Raw genomic sequence first — 9410 nt, 5'->3', positions numbered from 1 at the left:
TTTTGTTGAAAACTCTAAAAGCTTTGCTAGAAGAGGAGTAATAAAAAAAAATAGCTTCATCAAATTTTGCATCAAATTTTTTTAATCTCTCTTTATCATTGTTCAAAATAAAACATCGACAATCAAAAATATGAAAAAATACAATGTTTAGTTTTCTTCCTTTCCAAAGCTTATAGGGTGTTTTCTTTAGAATTGGTCTAATTAAAACACGGTTTAAGATGTAACATGCCTGTTAATTGCTTTTGCCCAAAAGTATCTTGGGAGGTTGCTTTCACATAGCATGATACGGGCCATTTCTTCAAGGATTATATTTATCTTTTTTACTATCCTATTTTGTTGGGATGTCCTAGGTGCTGAAAAGTTATGGTCAATGCCTTTTTCATCACAGCACTTTTCAAAATTTTGATTTTTAAATTCGATTCCATGATCACTTCGAATATTTTGAATTGAAAATTTTTTTTCATTAGTAACTTTTCGATAAAATTTAGAGAACACATGAAAAGTTTCATCCTTATGTGCCAAAAAGAAAACCCATATAAAACTAGAAAAATCGTCAATAATTACAAAGCCATATCATTTTTCACCTAAACTAGTAGTTCTAGTGGGTCCAAATAAATCCATGTGTAATAATTCTAATGGCCTAGAAGTTAAAATAATGTTCTTAGATTTGAATGAGATTTTTGTTTGTTTACCTAGTTGGCATGTATCACAAATTCTATCCTTTTCAAAATTCAATTTAGGTAAACCGGTAACCAATTCTTTTTTAATAAATTTTAAAAGTGAATGCATGCTAATATGTGCAAGCCTATGGTGCCAAAGCCAACCAGTCTCATTAACTTTGGCATTTAAGGCTACTAGGCATTGCATGTTTATCTTGGAAAGATCATTCAAATCTACCATATAAATATTACCATGTGTATGCCCAACAAATTTAATGCCTTCATCATTGGGACTAGTTACTATGCATAATGAAGATTCAAAAATAATTTTATACCCTTTGTCACAAAATTGACTAATGCTTAATAGATTATGTTTCAAACCATCTACTAATAAAATATTTTCAATATACTTGAAGGGAGTGATACCAATATTACCTATACCGATGATCTTTTCTTTGCTATTATCTTCAAAGGTGACCATCCCTCCATCTTTTGCATCAAGTGTGATGAATTGAGATTCATCACCGGTCATGTGTTTTGAGCACCTGCTATCAAGATATTATTTTTGATTTATTTCTTGGGATGCAAGACACACCTATATACAAAAGTCAAGTTTTGACTTTAGGTACCCAAGTTTTTTTGAGTCCTTTTTGGTTAGTCACAATAGTTCCTTTTGGAATCCATATTTTCTTCACATTAGAATTTTCAGATTTGCTAGAGAAACATGTATAGGATTTGTGTCCTACTTTACCACATTTAAAGTAAGTAACATTTGAAAACTTATTGCTTGATGAGTTCATAAAGATATTTTTTAATTTTTTTTTTAAAGGATTACAGCCAAGACCGACTTTATCATAAACGACCTTTTGATTATCAAGTATCATTTGAAGTTTATTTAAACTTAGAGTGAACTTTTCTACCATAGATTTTAACTTAGCAATTTTATTTTTCAAGTTCAGATTTTTTTGTGTCAAGACCAATTTTTCATTTGAAATAATCTCATTTTCTTTTAGTAAAGATTGATTCTTTGATTTATTTCTTTGTTCTTTACCCCTAATTTCTTTAGATTATCAACTAAATCATAAAATACTTCTTGAAGTTCTTCAAAAGTAAAGTCATTAGGAGTTTCAGTATTTATCTCATTTTCATGTGCCATAAGACACAAGTTAGCTTGTTCATGTGAATCTTCTTCTTCAGAGTTTGACTCATCACTATCACTCCATGTAGCCACCATAGTCTTTTTCTTGTACTTCTTGAGGCCCTTCTTAAGTTATGGACATTCGGACCTAAAGTGCCCTGACTTCTTACATTCATAACAAATAAGGGGCTGCTCCTTATCCTTCTCCTTGCTATGCTCTCCTTTTGTAGGTGGCCTCTTCCTCATCCTTTATTTTTTTTTCTTCAAAAATTTTTTAAACTTTCTAGTGATGAGGGCTATTTCTTCATCTTGCTTTTCATTTTCTGTTTCATCAAATTTTTCATCGAGTTGAGCAGTGGATTTGAGGACGATTGTCCTCTTCTTCTTGACATCTTCTTCTTGATGTTGTTTCATGCTTAGCTCGTGTGTCATTAGCGATCCTAGAAGCTCCTCCAAGGATAAAATATTCAGATCTTTGGCTTCTTAGATTGTGGTCACTTTGACATCCCAAGTCCTTGATAAAGATCTAAGAATCTTTCTCACAAGATCGCTGTTAGAATAAGACTTATCAAGACTTTTTAGATCATTAATAATATCCGTAAAATGAGTAAATATTTTAATTATTGATTCATCATATTTCATTTTAAAAAGTTTATATTTGTGCACAAGCATGTTAATTTTTGATTTCTTAACTTGATTAGTGCCTTCATGTGTTATTTCTAATCTATCCCATATTTTTTTAACCGACATGCATGTTGAAATACGATTAAATTCATTAGCATCTAAAGCACAATATAAAATATTCATGGTTTTAGCATCGAGTTAAGCCATTTTTTTGTCAACCTCATCCCATTCTCTTTCAGATTTGGTTGATTCTACATCATCAATTATCTTAGTGGATGTATGTGATCCATTAATTATGATACTCCACATATCATAGTCAAGTGCTTGAATAAAAATTTTCATTCAAGCTTTTCAATAGGTGTAGTTTGACCCATTGAAAAGTGAAGGTCAGTTTGTGGACTGCCCCTCGGCTAGTAAAGCACCAACTTGAGTTGCCATAGATCTTTAGCTTTTTGATGGTTAAATCAAAGTAGGACTAGAGCACCAAGCTCTGATACCACTTGTTGCCCAGCTATGCAACCCAAGAGAGGAGGGGTGAATTAGGTTTTTAAAATTTTAAAGTTAATTTAGAACCACAAGGATTAAGTAATAATAGGCAAGTTTTATGTAGTAAGTGATTTAAGCAAAGTGTAGAAATGAGATGCAAGAATACAAGAAAATAAAGAAATTTAGATAGAGAGCAAGTAAGCATACCACAAATAATCAATGTTTATAGTGGTTCGGTGCAAACCTTGCACCTACATCCACTCTCCAAGCTCCTCTTGAGAATTTAAATCTACTAAAATATATTCAACAAGAATACCACGTCGGTACCTCCGACTCTAGCTATCCCAAGCTAGAATATTTATTTTTCAAATATAAGCCAACCCAATACAATCTGATTCAAGGTTTGGATCAATCTATCCAAGTTTTGGAAGCTTTCCAAAACTAAAGATCAAGATAAAAATAGAGTATAAGAGTTAATGACAAAGAAATACAAGTTTAGCTCCTTTAATGAGCAAATAAAATTTTAAATACACTTTACACAATAAGAAAAAAACTTTTTTAATTTTTCTCAAGATTGTTGAAGACTTGAATGAGCTCTTGAGGGGTTGGTGAACTTGAAATGAAAGCTTCTTTAGCTTGAAGAGGACTTTTTGCTTAGGGCTAAAATGAATGCTTGAATCTCTTTTTCCTCCTTTAAGTGCCTTTATAGCTTTAATAGATGGTAGAAAGAAATTTGGACAGGATTAGAGCCATTGAAGTGCATTAAATGAGCATTAAATGCTGCCAAAATAAGCTGAAAAATTAGCCGTTATGGAGATTTTTCGTCACAGAGGTCGACTCATAGGGTCATTCCCTGCATAGGGATCGACCCCAGGGATCGATCTCTATGGTACAGAATAAAAACTGACTGTTCTGTATCTTTGACTTACACAGACAACAGAGATCGACCCCTAGGATCGTCCCCTTTGGGTTTGTCAGCCAAAAATAGCGTACCGTTCAGCCCCTTTTGACAGGGTCGACTCATAGGGTCGATCATTTTTTTTAAACTTGATTTTCTCTCAAAATATACATCTAAAAAATATAAAATTACCTTCAATAGATCACAAATCTTCTGTTCTTGCTCTTGAGGCTTTCGAATCAGAACTTGATAAAATTATGATTTTGCTCCTGAAATACAATAAATTTTTTTCCAAATCAAAATCATTAGTAACCCCCTCATATTTTGTAATCATCAAAATTAATTCATGGAGCAACACTCTCATAGATCAAGAGCTTTCGAGCATAATAACTTCAAAAATGATGATAATTGACTAACAATGGTAATAATTATTCTGACATTGATGACCTTTGAGCCAGCAAAAAAATATCTTACATCAAAAAGTGACCATCATAACTTTTAAGATTTAAAAATTTTTGTTCTTTGAGATTTATATATCTTGAAATATTCGATGCATACCTATTATCATTATGTAAGATATGAATAAAAATAGCAAATTATGTTAGAATTTCAACATAAAATTATTAAAAAATAGAAAACAACTTAGAATGATTTTTCATTGAAATAACCAAGTGCAACGAGAATAATCATCAATAAAAATAATAAAATAATAAAAACCCAAGGTAGAACTGACACGACTAGGACCCCAAATATCTATGTAAATAAGATAAAAAAGAGATTCAGCTCTATTGTTACTATGCCTTGGAAATGAAGCACATGCTTGTTTACCAAGTTGATATGACTCAAAATCTAACGACGACAAAGTGGAAAAATGACGAACCATCTTTTAGAGTTCGAAAAGGTTCGGATGTCCCAAATGACTGTGAACAAGGTCTGATGACTCATCAATTATGTAGGCCACTAAAAATGTAGGAATAGTGAGATGATATAGATCTTGTGACTCTCGTCTTGTTCCAGCACTTGTCTCTACCACGAATCTATCTTTTCTTGCCAATAGTCCGTCCATTGCTCTCAAAAAAGGTACTTGCTCTACTCGTAATCACTATCCTATTTATAATTTTCTGAGTTACCATCATTTATCTCCACCATATTATGCCCGTGTATCCTCATCTTCTATTTCTACTCTCAAGACAACCAATGATGCTTTATCCCATCCGAGGTGGCGCCAAGCTACGATTGATGAAATATCAGCTTTACATTCTAGCAGCACTTGAGAATTGATTTTGCTTTCTCTTGAAAAATCTATTGTTGGCTATTGTTGGGTTTACACTATTAAAGTTAGTCTTGATGGTCAACTTCATCATCTTAAGGCTCATCTAGTTGTTAAAGGTTATACTCAGATTTTTAGATTGGACTATGGGAACACTTTCTCATCAGTAGCAAAAATTATTTTTATTCATTTATTTTTATCTATACCTGCTACGCACCATTGGCTTTTTTATCAGTTGGGCATTAAAAATGCCTTCCTACATTGGGAGCTTGAGGAAGAAGTGTATATGGAGCAACGACCTGGCTTTGTTGCTCTAGAAGAGTCTAGATTAGTATGTAGGCTGCGTCACTCTCTCTATGGGTTGCAACAGTCTCCACGAGCCTGATTTGGAAGATTTAGTATTGTTGTATGATTTATGTCACAAATTGACATAAAAAGTATCAATTAATATCTAAATTATCTAATTTTATTAGGAAATTGATACTTGTTATTATATTTTATAGAAGAAGAGGTCATCAATAGAAAGAACAAGGAAAGAGGATTTCAACGGCGTAAATTTTATGCAAAACGGAGTTAAATTGACCCAGAAATTGAAGAATGAAGAAAGAAGACTCAATTGGGTCAAACCCGAGTCAAATCAGGTCAAAATTGATCAAAAATCAATTGATTTGGTGATCTGGTTAGCCGTCTGGTCCACAGCAACAGGCGCCTGGACCATGGACCCATCGGTGCACCATAAATCAGCCAATCAGCGAGTCTCGGCTCACCGCAACGCATCGCGAGCCCGATCCACGCGCGCGGTCTAGGGCTCATGAGGAGAGAGAAGAAGGTCCGAAGGGCAACCTGGTAACTTCACATCACTCGATGGTCCGATCTTCTCTGATCAAGATCCAACGCTCCATATTTTTGCACCATCGGACGGCCACCATCGCAGTCGATCAAGATCCAACCGTAATCAAGGCAATTGCAAGAATCAATAAACACTAGGACAACACAGGATCCTTCTGCAGCGCGATCCAATGGACGAAATCTTCCAGCGCCTTGATCGGACGGTCCACGACGCATCCGACCTGATTCCATCTCTGCAGTGCGATCCAATGGCAGCGCTTCACCCAGATCGTGATCCGACGGTCCAGAATCGCTCCCGACTTGATTTATTAGATGAATTGGGTCCTTTAGATGAAGATCGGACGGCTGAAATAATTTCTAAGGTTTCTTGATGGATTTAAATACTTTTTGAGCGAGATTTAAGCCTCTAAACCCCTCTAACAGCCCTCTAAAACCTCTTAATCCCACATCTAAAGTTTTGAAAACCTGATAACCCCCAAATGCCTATAAAAAGCCTCCAAAGGCCCTTGTTTTAATGATTCTTTCCTTCCGATCAAGCTTGTAACCCTAGATAGTGGGGTTTTTAGCTTTCTTCTCAAGCCTTGAGCTTTAAAATTTTTGTAATAAATTTTTTTTATATAAAATCTTATTTTTATGTAATTTTATCTCTTTACATTATGCAATTTATTTTTCTTGCAATTAGGATAGTTTAATTTATGCAATTTAATTTTATGCAATTAGGTTAGTTTAAATTATGCAGTTTAAATTTATGCAATTAGGATAGTTTAATTTATGAAATTAGGGTAGTTTATTTTTCTGTATTTAAATTTTGCAAGTAGATTTAGATCATGTCTAGCTAAGCATCCCTTCTAGGGTTTGCGATGAAGCTAGATCATGAGTAGGGGTTTTACATAGGGTTCTTTCTTTTTCTTCCTCTTTTGTCAAGAATTTTTGATGAACTACAGTTGGATCAGAGTCCCTTCATAGTTCATGCTTGATTCAGTGCATAGGAGGAGAAAACCCTAAGGGATCCTAGTTACTACTCTCCTGTAAAGAATCTTGATGGGTTATCGTTGGGCCTTAGTCCCTTCATAATCTATGCTTGGGAAAGACAAGAGGAGTAGTCGTTAGGATCAATAAGAAAAATTCTAGGTAGAATTTCCTAATCTAGATCTAGTGGATTCAAAAACCCTAGATCCTTAATCTTATTGTCTTTAGCAAACAACTTTCGATTTTTGATTTTCGTTAAAGCTCGCTTGAGCATAGATTTGAAAATCATTTTTAAACCAAGTCTCTGTGGGATCGACCCGTACTCGCTGGTCGTGCTACTCTGCACACTGTGCGCTTGCGGTTTTATTTATAAATTTTAAGATTTGCACTTCAAGTTTTTGGCACCGTTGCCGGAGATTTGGCGTTTTAAATTATTTTTAAATATTTGTTCTTCATGCTTTATAACTCTCTTTCTTTTTCCTTTAGGTTTCTAGATTTAGTTGGTGATTGCTGGAAAACTCAGGTACGCTTCTAATTTCTCTTTTATTATTTTTAGTTAATTACTTTTCCTTTTAGACCTAATCATTTGAATTTACTTAATCACAAAAAAAAAATAATAAAACAAAATAAAAGATATTTCATAATCGTGAAGTAAAATATCAAAATAAAAAAAAAATTCTAAATTAAAATCTTTTACATTCTTGGTCATCTTGTTTATTTGCATTTGTATTTTCATAATTAATCTAAGGGCATCAACCCATTAACAAGATAAGGTGGAGATTTCATTACCCTTCCTTAGCCCCAAAAACCATCTCCATCATATTGCATTACCTAGACCTTTAATCTTAAAATCAATTAGACGTCAACCTTAAAGAATTCGAGCTCAATAGGACAAGGAACCCTAAAAGTTCTACCAAGTTTGAGTTGTTTGATTAGTTGGTGTCTAGGCAAGTCCCTGAGGGTGGTTTGTTAAATTGGTTCAGTTGCTGACCTGGCCAACTCGTTTGGTGTCTAGAAAGGCAACGATGAGTGAACCTCCCACCTCTTATACTTACCTGGCTAACTAGTTGATCAATCTCGACTTGAGAGGCTTGAAGGGTCATCTTGGAACAGTTAGGAGCTGTCTAGATTTAGGTTAACCCTAGGATAGATTGAGTTTAATTTATTGTTTCACTTGTTTGAAAAATAAAAAAAAAATTTATTAAAATTTAAATTAATTTGGTTACTTTTCTTTAGATTTAGGACTCCTTAGGATCTTTTCTTTAGAACTTTTTCTCTTTTCTTTCTTTTTCTTATACATAAAAATTTTATAAAAAAAAATTGTATAAACATCGAGAACCATACACCTCGTGTGTGGAGAAGAGTGTCAGGTCGTCTAGTTAGAATTGAGTCAATTCCTGTTGTTCCAATGGCTGAACCAATCCAATCCATGACCCTTAAGGATTTGTGTTATCCAGTTGGCTCCATCCAACCATCTTGTATCAGGTTGCCACAATCCTCAGCTAACAATTTTGAAATCAAACCTCAAATCATAAATATGCTTCCAAAATTCACAGGATTAGAGGATGCTTATATATTTATTAGAGAATTTGAGGAGGTATGTGCAACCATGAAACTGCAATTAACAGAGGATGAGGTCAAACTTAGATTAATCAACTTTGCCCTTAAGGATAATGCTAAGAAGTGGCTTTATAGTCTGCCAAACCATTCTGTCACTACCTGGGAGGGCTTTGTGAGAACATTTTTGAAAAAATATTTCTCCCATCATAAAACAGCTAGGATTAGGAATGAAATAAATCAATTTTACCAACTAGCTGGTGAATCATTTTGGAAGTACTTTGATCGTTTCAAAAATCTTTTGACCCAATGCCCACACCATGGAATAAAAACTTGGAGACTATGCCAGATCATCTATGAGGGGTTAGATTCAAACTCAAGAACCATGCTAGAGTCCATGTGCCAAGGCCAATTTATGGACAAAGAAACTACTGAAGCTTGGCAATTCTTAGAAGACCTAGCCGAGAAAAATTTACAGTGGGAAACAACTAGGGAACCTGATAAAGCTACACCTTCAAGAGGAGGAATGCATCAAATTCAACCAATCCTAGCATCAGAGGCCAAGATTGCAACCTTAACACGTAGATTGGAAGCCTTAGAATTACAGAGACCAGCCAATGTAAATCAAATATCTGCACCCATGTGTAAAGGGTGCAATGCACCAGACCATGTCTTAGAAGAATGTTCCTACTCGAATGAGTGTGCACAGGTGAATGCCACCTATCAAGGACCATTGAACAATCCTTATGCACCCACATATAACCCAGGTTGGAGGAATCACCCGAATTTCTCATGGTCCCAGAATCCTAATGTAGGCAATCCAAATTTCAATCAGCAAAATCTAAGGTCCAACCCAGTGATGAACAACCCATCAGGCTTCCATGATAATGACAAGAAAATTACCTCTTTAGAGAAAAGCCTAGAAGCCATGATGAAGACACATACCAGCTTTATGCAAAC

The 9410-nt window shown here is 34.5% G+C and overlaps 1 non-coding gene across 1 annotated transcript; it reads right to left on the bottom strand.

Annotated features, from left to right (window-relative positions):
• Positions 1-8670: 8670 nt before the first annotated feature.
• Positions 8671-8777, bottom strand: LOC140858295 (small nucleolar RNA R71). Its single transcript, XR_012141861.1, has one exon. It is a non-coding gene; the product is annotated as a small nucleolar RNA R71 (small nucleolar RNA).
• Positions 8778-9410: the final 633 nt, after the last annotated feature.

This window comes from Elaeis guineensis, chromosome 5 (assembly GCF_000442705.2).
Source record: "Elaeis guineensis isolate ETL-2024a chromosome 5, EG11, whole genome shotgun sequence".
Taxonomy (NCBI): domain Eukaryota; kingdom Viridiplantae; phylum Streptophyta; class Magnoliopsida; order Arecales; family Arecaceae; genus Elaeis; species Elaeis guineensis.
Note: the sequence above shows the minus strand (reverse complement) of the source record. Positions and strands in the feature narration are given on the sequence as shown.